We start from the raw sequence: 16,886 nt of genomic DNA on the forward strand, positions 1-16,886 counted from the left end.
TCATGGCTGCAGCCAGGGTGAATTACTAAAGTTACTTTTACTGTTTAACTCTTTCATTGATTCCTCCTCTGGAGTATAGGCTCACCAGGTCTCCAAACCCTGCAGGACCTTCATTCTCAGTCCTCCATTTGCCTCCCTAGCTTCCTCTGTCTGGATACTCTGCAGCCTATGCCACTCTCTGCTTCATGCTTCACAGTTCCTAGAATACACGCTGTCCTCCATCCTCTGCCCATGCACATGCTGCTCTGGATTTTTTCTACCTAATAGAACTAATCATTCAGTTCATATTATGACTTTATTGACATTTTCTAGCTGTGCCCCCCAAAGCTTTCCCTCAGATGTAGCTCTGAACTTATCCTGCAGCTGTTGCCTCTCTCACCACACTAAATGTGTTTTAAACACTGGGAATCGACCTGTTTGTCCATTGGCACAAAAGATGTGGTAAAGTGAGTGGTGGACAGAATGTATGCTGTGACTAACTATTGGTTAGAATGAATTTTTGTGAACTGTGGTGGAACATGCTTTTCTCAGCCTTAAAAATACAGTTTTTTCATTTTTCTTAGTGGAAATAACAGCTGTGTAGAGACAATTTTTAAAATATCATTCCCCCAAATCTTCATTTTCTTTTTTTTCTTCACTGTTACATTTCAGGACATGACCTGCTGGTAAGGCAGCTAGGAGCTCTGTCTGTTACTCCTGAAATTAAGCTGTTTCTATATTTTCAGTTGTGGGTCCAGAGAACCATGCTGCTTTTTAGGGATAGGGATGGAATATTGAAGTTGAATTTATGAAGGAGGGAGAATGAGAGCGATTTTATTTGAGTATCTCCTGTTTTTTCTGGGGGAAAACACCTCAGGTTTGCAAAGTCAGTTTTGAAAACAGTACTGATTGTTTAAGTGATTGCAAACACTTTCAAGTCTCTAAGGTGGAGGAAAGAAAGTGTTGAACTTTGGGAAAGGAGTTGGTTGGGAGAGGAGTTTGAATATTTCAACAGTAAGGACTATTGTCATAACAATGGAGTCTCAGGTCTGATATCACAGAGGCCTACTTTGCCAGCCAGCAATTTACCACCGAGGCTATGTCACCCCCAGCTCGGGAGAAGGACCTTGACTGGGTCTCTTTGCTCTCTGTGCTAGCAGCTCCCATGCACTGTGTCTACTGAAAGTGTCAGCTCTCACCCAGCAGGCGGGTCACAGGCAGGATGGGGGCGGGGCGCGCTAGAGGGATGTGGGGGAGGCGAGGAGCGGGGCGGAGCCATTGTGAAGCCAGAGGCTGAGCTGACCAAGGGAGCTAGGGGTGCGGCTCGGTGCCCCTAGGAGGCCTGCGGACCTGCTACCTTCTCCGGCCTTCCTCCTGGCTGGGGCGAGGTCACTGAGTGGCTACGGTGCTTCCGAGGCCCAGGTGCAGTGTTTTGCGGCGGCGACCCCCGGGCCGGGGGGCCGGGGAATGGCGCTGACCCTGGAGACCTCGATCCCCTGCGCTGCTCTTGCAGCTCAGGCTGCAGAATTGTGTAACCCGTGACCTCCGGTTCCCCCTCCGCCGCGACTGCACGGCCACCCCGGCCCTGCCACCCGCGCTGCGTGGTTCGCTGACTTGTGCGCCCACGGATCTGCTTCGGAGTTCCGCCGCTGGAGATGCCTCCTTCCTCCAGCGCAGGTCAGTCCTGGCCATTCATTCCCTGATAGTTCTGTGCTTGGTCGCTCCTCAGGCTTTTGCAGATCTTGGCAGGGCTCCCTTCCTCTCCTCCCCCAGTCTACCCGCACCCCAGATGCAGTTCTCCAGCTTGCTGTTCCTCACATAACAGTAAGAATGATGTTTTTAAAAAGAACTTGGATTGAACTGCTTGTGCTCAAATCCTCCAAAAGCCCTGGGTTACACACAGAACTGAATCTAAGCTGCTTCTCCCTGCCACTAGGGCAGCTTCCAACCTAACCTCAGCCTTACCCCATGACTCTCACTCTCACTAGGGCTTTAGGATGCTACCCTGGCAGATGTACGGGACACCATCTCTGGCTGGTGGCAGTTGTTCTTGACTTCTATTGCTGTACTTTACTTGAGAGAACTTCTCCTGGTTCCTAACATAGAAGCAAGTCTCCCTCTCTTTGTCATTTGACTCTTTTGTTTAGCATTAAATTAAACATTATTTTCCCTTTCTCATTCCTATTTATTATTAGATACACTTTACACTTGTTAATTATTCCCATTAGAATTGTTGGCTCTCTCTTCCTAATTACAGGGTAAAGATCTCGTTAGATTTATTCATAATTTTATCCCTAGTACTTAGAACTGTGTCTGGCACCTGAGAGGCTCTTTGTAAAAATTGCTAACTAAATGAATGCTGTAGATGATTCGAACACTTGACATCTTCAGTTCAGATCCTGCCTGCTCCCGTTGACTGACTGCATGGCCATGGACCGGTTAGTGACTTCTGGGGCTTCATTTTATTCAGCTGTGTGTGATGACTATAGTATTACCTACTCTGTAGCCCTACAGTGAGTAACTGAGTTAACCCATGTTAAAGAACAGAGGCCTGAGTTTCCCATGCTTTGTGTAGAGGTCAGAGGTCTGAGGTCAGTGTCTTCCAGTTGTCTCTACCTTGATTTCTCACTGAACCTGGAGCTTGTATTTCAGCTGGCCTGGCAGACTCCCTGGACCTGTCTCTTGTGAGACAAAGAGTTGGAGTTAGAAAGAAATGTGCAGCCCTGCACCAGATTTTATGTGCATAAGGATTTGTACTTAGGTCTTCATGCTTGCAGAGCAGGCACTTCAGGAAACCCTGGCTTTTCCCAAGTAGCGTATATATCAGGCTGGTTTCCAAGTCAAGTGATCTAGCTACTTACTTCTGTCTCCACAGTGCTGGAATAAACGGTGTGTTACCATTGCCTGTCTTCTGACAACATTTTTTATTGTTGTCATAAGACAAAATAGAATTAGTTTTTATATTTTGTTTTTTTTTTTGAGTGAAATTTTGCTGCCTATCAGAATTTATTTGACTTTTTAAGTAGTTTCTCTGTATGTCTAGAATAAAATAAAAATAAATTTCTGAGAATGAGAAAGCCACCAGAGTGGCTTTCCTAGGTTTTGCTTTGATGTTGGAAATAGGATTGTGGTGATGAAATAACTTACTGGGGCTTCTTGTTTCCAGACAGGAAAACTTGAAGATCTCAGGGAAGTCTGTTTCTTGAAGTATTCAGGAACGAGAGGTGTTTTATTATCTTTAGTGTGATGTTTTCTACCATTTTTGTACGAGGAGTTTTTCCTATGTTGTATTTTGGTTCTTAAGTTGGAAAGTAAAACAACCTAGTAATATTCTTCATTCCTACCTTTGCTCTCTTTTTTTAATGTGTTGTTTTTCCTTTATTGTTTATGAAAATGAAACCATATCTTTGTAAAAATGAAAACTTTGAGGTGATGCATCAAATTATTCTAATAAACTTATGATTGTGCCTATGTCAATTATATTTCCATAGTACTAGATATTTTTACTTAGCATTTGTCCTTGGCAAAATGGCTTTTTGTAATTCCTTTTATATCTCAGTCTCAACTTTAAGTCAGGATTCTAAGCCTTGTGCCTGACAGTTAAAAATAAACATGAAACACTACTTGTCTTTTTAACATTTGTTCCAAAATTTAATAATTAGTAAATTACTCTGTATGGACTATGTTCCAGGACTCTTTGCTAAGTGGTTTCCCTTTTGATATTGAGAAGCAGCATATAAATTTGGCACACTCAGCAAGAAACAGATTTGTAGAGATAATAATGGTACTTGGTTGGGTTACATGGTAGGAAAGGAACCGGGATTTTCACTTACTTCCCTTTCATTCATAACCCAGGTCCTAACTCTTTTGTAGGCTATATTTTAAAAGAACAGAGTTTTGCATTTTTGCCATACATTTGTAAGTGTTTTTTCCTCCAAATCACTGGCAGTTTTTCATTATTTCTTCCTAAGACAATGTCTGTTTCCTGGAAGCTATACTCATGGGTGTGTACAGGATGCTGGAATTTGGACTCCAGGCCTCATGATTGCACAATAAGTTCTTTTAACCTGGGGACCATCGGTCTAGTCCCCAGAACAGTAGTTTATAAAGAGTTTAATATAGATTTAAACATGGAGATTAGGGAGGAGAAACACATGCAAGCATGATAGGCATGAGATAAGGAGAGGTAGATGTGGGGAAGCGAGCTATGTAAACCAAAGACAGAAGTGAGTCTGGGCCAACAAGAGATGATGTGAAAAACCTTTAATTAGTTAATTAATTAATAACTACATTAATTTATTCTGTGTTCGTATGTGTGTGTTAGTGTGCATTTATGGAGGCCAGAGGATAGTGACTGGGCAGGTTATCGTCCTACCACATGGGTTCTGGTGATTAAACGTGGATCCTCATGTTTACTAACAAGTGCTTTAACCCCCTTTGAAATTACATTTATTATTTGTGTATGTGGGGGTGGGCAGGAGTTGTATATGTGGATGTTGTAGAAATTATTTAATCACAACTCAGGTTTTTACCCTGCCTTTGACCACTTAGTTCTCAGATAAAAGACACACACAATCTTTCTATGTACAATTAGCCTTAATCAGCACAAGAGCTGGGCAGATTGTGCACCTCTCGCTGTTGTCTATTTCCCACTACTAATCCCACGATAGAATGTGCCATGTTTCATTTGGACTGCTCTTATTTACAGGTAGCCAACCCACATGGTCTTTATTTTACGACTCACCTAACCCATGGTGTCTTCCCCCTTGTGGTTCTTCTCTGATGCTGGAAGTCCTGGAATGCTAAACCCTGCCTGCATGGGTTTCTTCTGCCCAGCTATTGACTGTTGTCATCTCTATTCACCAATCAGAAATAATTTGGAGGCAAGGTCACATAGCCTCACTTGGATCTACCTGTGCACTTTCTTGTCTCTGGGGCAATACATACAACAGACCAAACCTCATCAATAGAGGTCCCAGGTATTGGACAGGTTATATCAGACTTGGCTGCAAGAACCTTTACCCATTGAGCTCTCTTACTGCAGCGGATGAAAATCCTTTTACAGGATAGTTTGGTCCTGTGGCCCTGCACATGTAAGCTTGCGTGTGGAGACCAGAGGACAACCTTGGATGTCATTCTTCAGGTGCCATCCACTGTTTTTTGTAAAACAGGATTTTTGATTGGCTTTGAATTGGATAGGTAGGCTCAGATGGCTGGCTAGGGAGGACATGGAGTCTCTGTCTCCCTGGCACAAGTGTGCGCCACCAAACCAGATTTTATTATTGTTGTTATTATTATTATTGTAATTGGCTTCTTATGTTTGGACTGAGTATCTGACTCAAGGCTTTCCATGAGAGCAGGAGGACAAAAAATGTCTGTGATTGATATGTGTGTTGTATATGATTGTACTTGAGCCTAGTATAAAAGGGAAGCAGAATGTTGCTTTCTGACTTAGTCTTGCTTGATCACACTCAAGATTTAACAGAAACTTCTTGAAGGTTTAGTTATACAGCAAGGGTTGTATAATTCTCTAAACTCCATCATTCTTACATCTGAGAATTCTAAGAATATACTTTGTTTCATTTTCCCCTTTTAGGCACAGTCTGAATTATGTAGCCGAAATGGAGAATAAATTACTAATACTAAAATTATTAAGTGTTCTTAAGTTTATTAGGGTACAGGCTAGGTTGCTGAAAAAGATTGTGGATGCAATACAAACAATGTTGAGACTTTTGCCTGTTGTAGTCCAAACGTAGGCAGCTAATCCACAGAGGGCAACATTTCTCTGGCTATTCAGGACCACAGGCCAATCTCTAGGGATCACAGTAGAAAGTATTTTACTTTACTGTGGAGAACTGGCATGATAATGCTCCTACCTTGCTAGCTGCAAGGCACCCTAGGATGGTTCTGTCACTCTCAGCATACCGAGGAGGTGCACTTCCTCAAGCAGAGGATCCTGGTGTTCTGCCAAGCAAGCTGCAGACCAGAGGAAGTGGCTTCATGCTCATTTTTTTTCATGAGAAAGTAACGTTGTTTATAGCTTAATTAGACAACACATCTAACACATCTCAGAGTTGGACTGCTGACAGATTTCTCAGTCTGCAAGGAGGTTTGGGTCACTTTGAACCGAGATATGCTATTGCTAAGGAAACAGCAGCTGGTGAGAACTAGAAAATGTGGGTAAATCTTATTCTGCTTTGTCTTTAAAAAAGTTGAAACTTTGACTAAACTGTGTATTGACTGACTGGGCTCTGTACCCCCTGTGTCCAGGGTAATGTGAAACTCTCTTGGGACCTCAATGCACTAGACTGAATTAATTAAACTGCTTTGGCTTCTGACATGTAGTGCAGTCACTGCACCTGCCCAAGAGTTCTCTTGATTGGTAAATCAAAGACACACCAGACACACACACACACACACACACACACATTTGATATGTCTTAACTAAGCTCAATAGCTGGACATTTGTAATCCTGCTGATGGGTAGCACACATTTCCCTCCAGTATCCCTGGTTTAATGCATTTTAAATTTATGTTGTATCTTTGCTGCCTGTCATCTTCTGCGCCCCCTCCCCATAGGGTTGCATTCACTTTCCACCTACAGTGTAGGATGCTTTCCCTCTTTCAGTTCTTAAATCTGATCCTTCTCTTCCTCCCCCCTCTCCTTCCCTTGCACTTGAAATTTAAGTCTGCCCCTGTCTTTCTGCCCAGCCCTTGGCTGTATGGCAACTTTTTATTACTCATTCGAATCAGGGGAGGGGGGCAGGGACCCTCAGATCTGGCAGTGCAGCTTTTCTGGAGCTGAAATAAGCATTAGAACCAATACCCAACATCAGATGTTAACATTTTACAAATGTGTTTTTTTTTTTTTTTTTTTTTTTTTTTGGATTTGGTTTTTTGACACTGGGTTTCTCTGTGTAGCCCTGGCTATCCTGGAACTCACTCTGTAGACCAGGTTGGCCTCGAACTCAGAAATCTGCCTGCCTCTGCCTCCCAGAGTGCTGGGAAAATCCTCTATTCTTAAAGGAAGTTTTGTTAATTCAATATCAAGAACACATTTGTAGAGCCGGGCGGTGGTGGCGCACTCCTGTAATCCCAGCACTCTGGGAGGCAGAGGCAGGCGGATGTCTGAGTTCGAGGCCAGCCTGGTCTACAGAGTGAGTTCCAGGACAGCCAGGGCTATACAGAGAAACTCTGTCTTGAAAATTCAAAAAAAAAAAAAAAAGATTACAGGAATTTGATCCTCTATACTAGGGAAGGTAAAAATAAAGAATATGGTAGGCATTTTGCCTATGGTATCTGTTCATATGTAGTCACAGGTGATTGTGAGCCCCTATAAAGGTACTAGATACAAATCCTTTTTTTTTTTAAACATTCATTCAGTACTCTAAATTGTGGAGCCAGTGGGACATTTCTCTAGCCCATGAAGGGATTTGTGTGTGTGTGTGTTTGTGGGTGTGTTTGTGTGTATGTGTGTGTGTTGTTTTCTTTAAGTGTATAGAATGATAGTAGACTGTAGAGTTGGTTAGGTTCAACTCTTTTTCCTTTTTCCTTTTTTTTTTTTTTGGTTGTTTGAGACAGGGTTTCTCTGTGTAGCCCTGGCTGTACTGGAACTCACTCTGTAGACCAGGCTGGCCTCAAACTCAGAAATCCGCCTGCCTCTGCCTCCCAGAGTGCTGGGATTACAGGTGTGTACCACCACTGCCCTGCTCCCTGATGACTTTGAACTTAGAGATTTCCCTGTCAAAATCTTCTGGGATTCATAGGCACTGTGTCTCAAGATCTCTAAGCCAAGATCCAGGTCAGAGTTCATTCCAGATATAGTCAAGTTGACCACCAGGGATAGCTACTACATGGAATATAGTTGGTCTTGCCAGTTGCTTCTTTCCAGTTACTTCAGTCCACTTCACAGATAAACTAAAGTGAGGTGGGGTTTAATTTCTGGAAAACTTGATTTGTTTACTTCTAGTTTGTTCTTATTTCTGAGATACTAACCCCTTATATAGAGATCAGAATATTTGGAAGATTTGTAGACTGCAGTCCTCATTCTTTTAGTATGGTGTTTGTTAAAAACATGGCTACTTTTCAGCCACTCCTCTGGAGTTGACAGATTGGTCTCAGAGTGGAAAGAACCCCATTTGGGGAGAAGTAGCAGATCTTTGTAAATTTTGTTCTCTTCTGATACTTGACTAATTTCCATTACTTGGGAGGTGTCTTTGGTTGGGACAATTTTGTATAGAAAACAGTTTTAGTTTCTTGTGGGCTTTGCTTGGTGTTGTTTTTCCTTCAATATAGACACCAAGCTCACAGCCTCTTGAAAGACAGGCAAGTACTGCACTCCTGATCCATATCTATAGTCTAAGCATCTATCTGAGTATCAGACCTGTCTACCCTCCTTATTACACCATCAATAAGGATTTTCTCACTGGCTTTTCACAGCAGAAACCTTGGTGAGCATAGGTGCTCTTAAATGAGCAATCAAATGAATTACTATTTTTAATTTTTTATGTATATATGTATGTATGTATGTATGTATTCATTCAGAACAGATACTGTTTCTGTAGTCTAGCCTGGTCCTGAGCTCATTATGCAAATGAAGCTGTCCTTGAACTCCTGATTCTCCTCATTCTACCTCCCAGACACTGAAATTATAGGTGTAATACCCCATCCCTGGCTTCAAATTTGAAGATATATTTTATTATCTGTAGAGAAATGGCATGAGGAGATTGGTCCCAGCTTGCTAGTTTCCAGGCAACCTAGGGTCTTTGTCATTCTCAGCCAACCAAGACAGAGGAGACACTTCCTCATGCAGAGAACCTGATGTTCTCCCAAGCAAGCTGCAAACCTGAGGAAGCGACCTTCCTGCTCCCCTTCCCATGAGAAAGGAACTTTGCTTATAGTTTAATAGACATCATGATGGGCAGCAATGCAGTAAGCAGCAGGCATGGCAGCTGGAGTAGAATGCAGAGAGCTCACATCTTCAGGCACAAAGTGTGAAGCAGAGAAAGCAGACTGAATATGGCAACAGTCTTTAACCTCTCAAAACTGACCTCTGGGTACTCACTTCCTCCAGCAAGGCCGCATCTGTTAATCCCTTCCAAGGAGTACCACCAGCTAAGTGTCCAAATATCTGAGTCTGTGGGGACATTCTTATTCAGTTACATTAATGACTGTGACATACACATTAGCAGAATTCTCAAGTCATTTGCTTTTAAAAGTAGGTGTATAGATTCAGAGTTTCTTGGAAACAGTAATTTTCTAATAGGAATTTCTCTGACTCTTAAGTGATAAAGTCTTCAGGACTGGCAAATAAGCTACTTAAGGAGAATTTAAGAGAAACATGGCAGTTCTGGGCTTGTAATGAATACACCATTGAAAACCCTCACACCTGCCTGGAGCAAATTTGAAAGCAAAACTCTTCTGTTCGCAGAATTAGTAATTTATTCTCAGGGCCTTTTCCATATGCCCCTAAAACATTTAAATTTTCTTTTTTACTCCTATGACTTAGCTGACAACTTCTGTGTGTCTTTAGCCATATTTCATGTATATAATATGTCATTAATACAAATTTCAGAAAGAGAAACCAAATCAAAGGTCATTTCAAAAACTAAAGAGTCATGTGTGTGGATAAAATATGTTTTAAGTGTTAAAGATTCTTATAAATCTTACAAAAGCTAATTTGACTTTGATAGGGTATTTAATACTTCATATAATAATCTTTGATATAAACATGCATAATTACCGAAAGCACTGTAAATATTGTATTAATTTATGAAATATAATGCAGTGATAGCCTAAGTTGTGGCTAGAAAAATTTGTCTTTGTGCCTCTTTTAATCTAATAATGAGCTTACTAGTTAGTCCCTAAAACTGAAGCTAGAGACGTGTCAGCGTTTGGTAATCCTGGTGTTGTATGGTACAGTTTAGTTCTGCCAGTGTTTTCTGTCCTCTGGCCCCCTCTTCCCTTATCTGCCCTCATGGCTCTGCTCTTGTCTGCCTCTACCCAGTCTGCAGGTCCTCACCCCTCTGCCGTCTCCCAGTAAACCTCCTCACACCTGACCTCTTGCATGTAGTAATTTCTCAAGAGCACATCTTGGCATGGGTGTGCAGTAATACCCCATTGCTGTATTATATTTCAGCCTCATGTATTACATTTGTTTTCATGATAATCAGTCCCTTGTTGTGTGTTCTTTTAATGAACTTCTTACGGCGTGCAGTTTGTATGGCAGATGTGTTATACTGTGTGTGTTTTCTTGAGTGGCTAGTATGACCTAGTTTAAGAGCCATTTTCTGTCCATGAGTGAACTAACTTTCTTCCTTTTTTTTTTTCCTTGAGACAAGATTTCTCTGTGTAGCCCTGGCTGTCCCGGAACTCACTCTGTAGACCAGGCTGGCCTTGAACTCAGAAATCCGCCTGCCTCTGCCTCCCAAGAACTAGGATTAAAGGCGTGCACCACGGGCTATAAGTGAGCTTTCTTAGTGTTAAGGACTAAAACAGTTTTTAAGCAATAGTTACATAGTGAATCGTTTCAATAATAGGAAATTTAGGTATTTATAAATAACAATTTAATTTTTTTAAATGTAAATAAAATATTATAGAACAAAGTATACTTTCTGCATTAGTCTTTAAAATGGATGACCTCACTTCTATTTCTTTCTTTTTGGTTTTTGAGACAGGGTCTTACTATGGAGGTTTGGCTAGCTTGATGCTTGTTGTATAGAGGTACTCAAACTTACAGAGAAACACTTGCCTGTACCTTCAGAGTGCTGGACTTAAATTAAAGGCATATGCCACCATACTTATATAACCTGTTCTAAATCTTAAATACTGGTTGATATGTTTGAGTGTAGAACTAATCTGTGGCTTTTAGATAATTATTAGCACATTAATATATTTACTATAAAGCAATACTAATAGTTCTATATGTAGCTTACTTAAAATAATACATATTATATTTTGTGATATTTCCACATGTTTGTGAATTAAGGATCCCTTAATTATTACTAGAATGAAAGCATAATCCATAGAAGAAAATATTGATACATTAGACATTATCAAAACTAAAACCTTTGGGTGTATGAAAACTTTTAGGGAGATGAGAAGATAGACTACAAGGTTGAGAAAGATGGCTCTCAGTAAGAATGCTTGATGTTTAGGTATGAGTTCAAGCTCCTAGCACCCATGCAAGAGCCTATAGCTGCAAATGTCTGTTAATACAAGCATAGATGTGGATGGAGACAAGCTTATATCTGGATCCCTGGAGTTCCTTGGCTAGCCCTTCTAGCCAGGTGAAAACAGGGAGCTTTAGTTGAGGTTCACTGAGAGACCCAGTCTCTAGAGAAAGGCTCTTGGCATCCTTTTGTACCCTAAGCATGTGAAGGTATGAGTCCACAAACCCTCATGCATTTCATTCACATAACCACCACTTACAGATAATACTACATATACACAAACACTAGTTATTAATTGGAATGACTTTTTTATTATATTTGATATGTGTTTGTGGGTTCATGCATGCCAAGTCATGTATATGAGAGTTAAAGGACAACGGACAACTTTTTAGAGTCTTTGTTTTCCTTTCCATCTTTGTGTTGGATTCAGATATCACACTTAGGTCATCAGACTTATATGACAAATGTTTTTATCCAGTGATCCTCTGTAGTCCTAGAGTATCAGTTCTCAACTTTTGGGGGTTGGGTGGCTCAAGCTACCCTTTCACAGGGTCACTGAAGACCACCAGAAAGCATAGTATAACAGTAGCAAAATTACAGTTATGAAGTGGCAATGAAAATAATTTTATGGTTGGAGGTTACAATAGGAGGAACTGTATTAAAGGGTCACAGCATTAAGAAGGTTGAGAACCACTGTCTTTGTAAGATATGTTTGGCAAAAGCCAATGTGTAAGAAACTGAACTATACAGTAAAAACCAGTCACTTAGGAAACAAACAAAAGACAGAACTTTCACTAAAGAAGGATGGATACACAGATGGCGCATAAGCAAATGAAAAGATGTTTGGTATCAGTAGTCATTAGTCAGTAGACATTAGGGAAAATACAAATTGAAAGCACAATAATATATTACTATGTTAACTATTAGAATAGCTAAAAATAAGATGTGAGTAGACATAGTCACCAGTTGTTGGCAAAGATACTAAGAAAATCTTTTATATATTATTGGTGGGAATATGGAGTGGTGCAATCATAGAAAATCTTTTGTAGTTCTTTTCTTTCTCCCCTTCCCAGTCTATGGTAGCCAAGGATGACCTTGAACCTCTGATCCTCCTGTTTCTGCTTCCCATGTGCTAGGGTTATAGGCTTGTGCTACTACACAGAAGATATTTTTGTTTCTTTGATTGTCAAAACATATTTATTCTTGTAGCCATTTAAATTTATGTTTATGAGTATACTGTCCCTGGCTTCAGACACTAGAAGAGGGCTTGGGATCCCATATACAAATGGTTGTGAGCCACCATGTGGTTGCTGGGAATTGAACTCAGGAGCTCTGGAAGAGTAGTCAGTGCTCTTAACCTCTGAGCCATCTCCCCAGCCTCTTATTGTAGCCATTTTAAACCTTTAATTTTAAATTAAATTTTTGTTTGTGTGTGTTTGGGCACATATGTCATGGTATGCTTGTGGGGGTCAGAGGGGCAATTTGCTGGATGGAGTCTCTTTTCTCCTACTATGCTAGTCTTTAGTATCAAACTGATGTCCATTTAGCCATCTAGCTGGCTCCTAGTCTACGTTTTGTTTCCTGTTTTTGTTTTTGGCCTTTTCCAAACAGGCTTTCTCTGTGTAGCCTTGACTGTTTTGGAACTTGCTTTGTAATCCGGCTGGCCTTGAACTTACAGACTCACCTGCCTCTGTCTCCTGAGTGCTGGGATTAAAGACATGTGCTATTATGCCCTGGCTTCTTTCCACTTCTTTTCTTGTGATTAGTGCAGCTGTTAATATATATGCAAAAATTTTAAGACTCTTCTTTCATTTCTTTTTTGTCTGTACCCACATATATGGTTGCTTTATTATTTTTTGGGACAGGTCCTCACTATATAGCCTTAGCTGGCCTACAGCTCACCATGTATATCAGGAAAGAAATCTACCTGTCTCTCTGCTTCTTGATTGCTGGGATTAAAGATGTGCACCACATCAGCAAGTCCTGTCTTAATTTTTATTAGCTTTATTTATTCATTCATTTATCTATATTTTTGGTTTTTTAAAGACAGGGTTTATCTGTATAGCCCTGGCTGTCCTGGAACTCACTCTGTAGACCAGGCTGGCCTCGACCTCAGAAATCCGCCTGCCTCTGCCTCCCAAGTGCTGGGATTACAGGCCTGTGCCACCCCTGCCTGGCAGCTTTATTTATTTTTGAAGAGTATAAGTTTTCAGTAAAGCTGAACAGCAGATACTATTTGCAATATGCTTCCTTTCTTAGGAATAAATAGGTTCTTCCATGATCTATATCATCTACTAGAATGTAGTTAACATTTGTTATTAAGAATAGCTTACAGGAAGTTCAAGATAACAGTACAGATGCAGCCAGTGTTTCTGAGCAGCCACCAAGATGGCTGAAATGGAGAAGTGGATCTTCTGCAAATTTGCCTGCCGTGGTATGGATCTGGACCAATTACTCGGCATGTTCTATGAGTAGCAGATGCAGTTGTACAGTGCTTTCTAGAGGCAGTGGAAGCAGTACTTACATTATTCAAGCATTTGAGAAAGACCAAGTAGGAGGTGCTACCCATGGAGAAGCCTGAGGTGGTGAAGATCTACCTGAGGAACATGATCATCCTACCAGATGGTATGCAGCATGGTGGGCTTATACCTTCAGCCAGATGGAAATTAAACAGAGCTGACATGCCACTACTTGTGTGAGTTCTCCAATACCTATATGCCTTTTAAGCACAGCTGGCCTGGTATTAGTGCCACCTACTCCTGCTTCATCCTCAAGTGGCTGAGGCAAATACTCATGTTTAGTCCCTGGAGGGGAAAAAAAAGAAAGACTGGCTTACAGGTGGTGATTCATTCAAATAGTTCAACAGTGGCTGATTCCTAATGGAAAGGCCAGAAATCCTAGTAGTTATTCAGTTTACGAGACTAGATGTCACAGCAGTTCCAACCTGGTACTGGAGTATAGGATTCCAAGAGAGTGGCTGGTCTTTAGTCTTTGTCGGAATCCTGAAGAATGTATTTTAATTCCAATGAAGGAATGGGTCTAAAACAGCTGAGATGAAGTTCAATGAAGTCAAGCAGACAAAAAGCAGAAAACAAACACTCCTTATGTGTCCTTTTATGTGGGGCATAAGATTTAAGGTGGATCTTCCCACTTAAAATGATCACGAAAAATTCCTCACAGGCATGTCCAGCTATTTGTGTTTTTATTTCAGATGTAATCAGTTGATAACCAAGATGAATCATCACAGGTTTACACTTTAATTTTAGACCCATGAATCCTAACTTTAAGAAAAACTATGCATATAGTCAAAGCATATATCACCTTCAGGAGAACTCTGGTCCTATAGGCATGTCTTTAAGAGGCCATCCCATTTTTTTTTTAACAGTCTAGCTGTTCAGGATAGTGACAAACATAGTAAGAAGCAGTGAATTATATGAGATGGCCTGCACCTCTCTGGCTGTGAAGTGAGCTTCTTGGTCAGAAGTAATGCTATGTGGAATATCATAGTGTTGGATAAAATATTCTATAATTCCGTGGGTTTAGTTTTGGCAGAAGTTTTATATGCAGGAAGGCAAATTGAAAACCAGAATATGTTGTATTTCAGCAAGGACAAAACATTGCCCTTTCCACAATGTAAATGGTGCAGTGTAGTCAACCTGCCACTTAGTTGCTGGCTGGTCACCCAGGGGAATAGTGTCACATTGGACTTAGTGTTTGTTTCTGCTGCTGGCAGATCTGGCACTCAGTCGTAGTGGGAGCTAGATACATCCTCAGAATACCTAGGATTGTAGAGATAGATCATGGAGAGAAATTGAGGTTTCACACTATGTGGCAGGGTTCGAGTCCCTGAAGAAAAAAACTATGAGGGTATTGGTGACAGTGCAGCACAGTTGTAGTGGACATGCCAACATTTTGGAGATGCCTGTACTGTGAGATGACCAGGATAGCAGCAGCTATGGAGTGGAGCCAGTCTGAGCCTACAAGAAAAGCTGCATGTCCTGAGGAAGACAGAGCTGGATAAATGCTGCTGCCAAGGACCCTTAAAGCGTAGTGGATCCTCAGTGGGTCCCAGACATTAGGCAGTGACTCTTTATACGTTTGAACTTTGATTTGATTTGTAACTGCCCTGATTCTGCCCTCTTAAAGTATGTAACTTATTTTTTTATTTTTATGTGAGCCTACAGTTGAGGTATTTTGAAGTTTTAGAGGGAGTTTTGGATATTTTAAAGAGACTGAATTTAAAGTTTTGATATTTTGTTTTGTTTTTGTGACAGGGTTTCTCTGTGTAACCCTGGCTGTTTTGGAATTGCCCTGTAGATCAGACTGACTTTGAGATCAGCCTACCTCTGCCTCCTAAGTGCTGGTATTAAAGGTGTGTGTGCCACTACCATCATGTTCCCTTCTTTGATTTTTGAAATGGGTCTGTCTATATAGGCAATCCTGATCTGGGACTTGTTTATATTCCATGTTGCCTTCAAAACTTGTGCTATTTCTGCCCCAGCCATCCAACTGCTGAGACTATAGCTCTGTGTCACCTTGTCCCACTCAGTTTTCTCTGTGCTCACATACTGGAAACACTATGAAGCTCCACTTGGGAAGAGGGATATCTGCTAACTCCTAGAATTTTATAAGGGAAGACTTCTATCTTTTCTTCCACCTAGTTGGAACTAAGTGGAATATACATACTTATATTCTGAGTTTGTATATTTCTGTCTGTCTCTCTGTCTGTCTATCTATCTATCTATCTATCTATCTATCTATCTATCTATCTATCTATCTATCTATCTCAAGACAGAGTTTTTGTAACAGCCTTGCTGTAGGCCAAGCTGTTCTCAAACTCACAGAGATCTGCCTGTCTCTGCCTCCTGAGTGCTGGGATTAAAGGCAGGGGCGACTACCTCACAGCCTGATATTTTATTTTATACTTTGGGATAAACTGTGTGTTGACAGTTTTCCAAGGATTGAAGAGTTGGGTCACATGATTGTGAAGGCTTGACAAAATTTAAATGTTGCTCTTTTTACCCATATAGACTTCCTTCTGAAGGCTTAGATTTTTCAAAATCTACTTTATCTAGGGTTCTTAAATGTTTCAACCTTTCTTCTAACCCATCAACCAGGGGATGGGGAACATAGGATAATAGGAAAGGGTGTTGTGGACTGTTCAGAAGTAATTCCTTGTGACGATTCCATTCTTCGATGTTAGGATATCAGCAGTCCATTTCAATAGCAGGTACCAAACATGAATCAGTAGTGGCAGCATGATCCAGCAGAAACAGCAAGACTCTGCCGAATGGCACAAGTCAGGAAAGTGGCCAGAATGAGCTGGAATACCACGAGAAGTTCTTTTGTGTGTTTCTAAGACCGGGAAAGCATTGCGGGCGTGTAGCAGTGCAAGAGTGTCCTCATTGTGGGGTTCTATTTATGACCTTTCTAAACATCATGTACCCTCTGAAGTGTCTGTTTTCAGCAAAACAGCACATGCATGTTCTCTCACACGACAGCTTGCAGAAAAAAAAAACACGACACAACTGAGTTGTTAAAGAAACCAGATATTTCCACTTCATCCTCCCCTTTATTTTCCAGATTAGTAGCTTGGTTTTCATCTATGCCTGTTTTATTATTTAGACTGATCATTTAATTTTTCATTTTGGCAATCGTTTTAAATTTGCTTTCTTCCCTTTTTCTTTTTTCCCTTCCCCTTTCCTTTTGTCTCCCTCCCCCCTCCCCATCCCTACC

General features: G+C 41.0%; 1 protein-coding gene and 1 pseudogene across 1 annotated transcript in view; both read left to right on the forward strand.

Moving 5' to 3' along the window:
- The first annotated feature begins 1,254 nt into the window (after positions 1-1,254).
- LOC127672326 (PRAME family member 12-like) overlaps positions 1,255-16,886 on the forward strand; it is a 58,624-nt gene continuing 42,992 nt past the window's right edge. Inside the window, exon 1 of the mRNA XM_052167419.1 lies at positions 1,255-1,656. The gene's annotated coding sequence lies outside the window, so the exon portion shown is untranslated. The remainder of the gene's footprint in view (positions 1,657-16,886) is intronic.
- LOC127672342 (40S ribosomal protein S15-like) lies at positions 13,208-15,273 on the forward strand (annotated as a pseudogene).

Source organism: Apodemus sylvaticus, chromosome 22 (genome assembly GCF_947179515.1).
Source record: "Apodemus sylvaticus chromosome 22, mApoSyl1.1, whole genome shotgun sequence".
In the NCBI taxonomy this organism is placed as follows: domain Eukaryota; kingdom Metazoa; phylum Chordata; class Mammalia; order Rodentia; family Muridae; genus Apodemus; species Apodemus sylvaticus.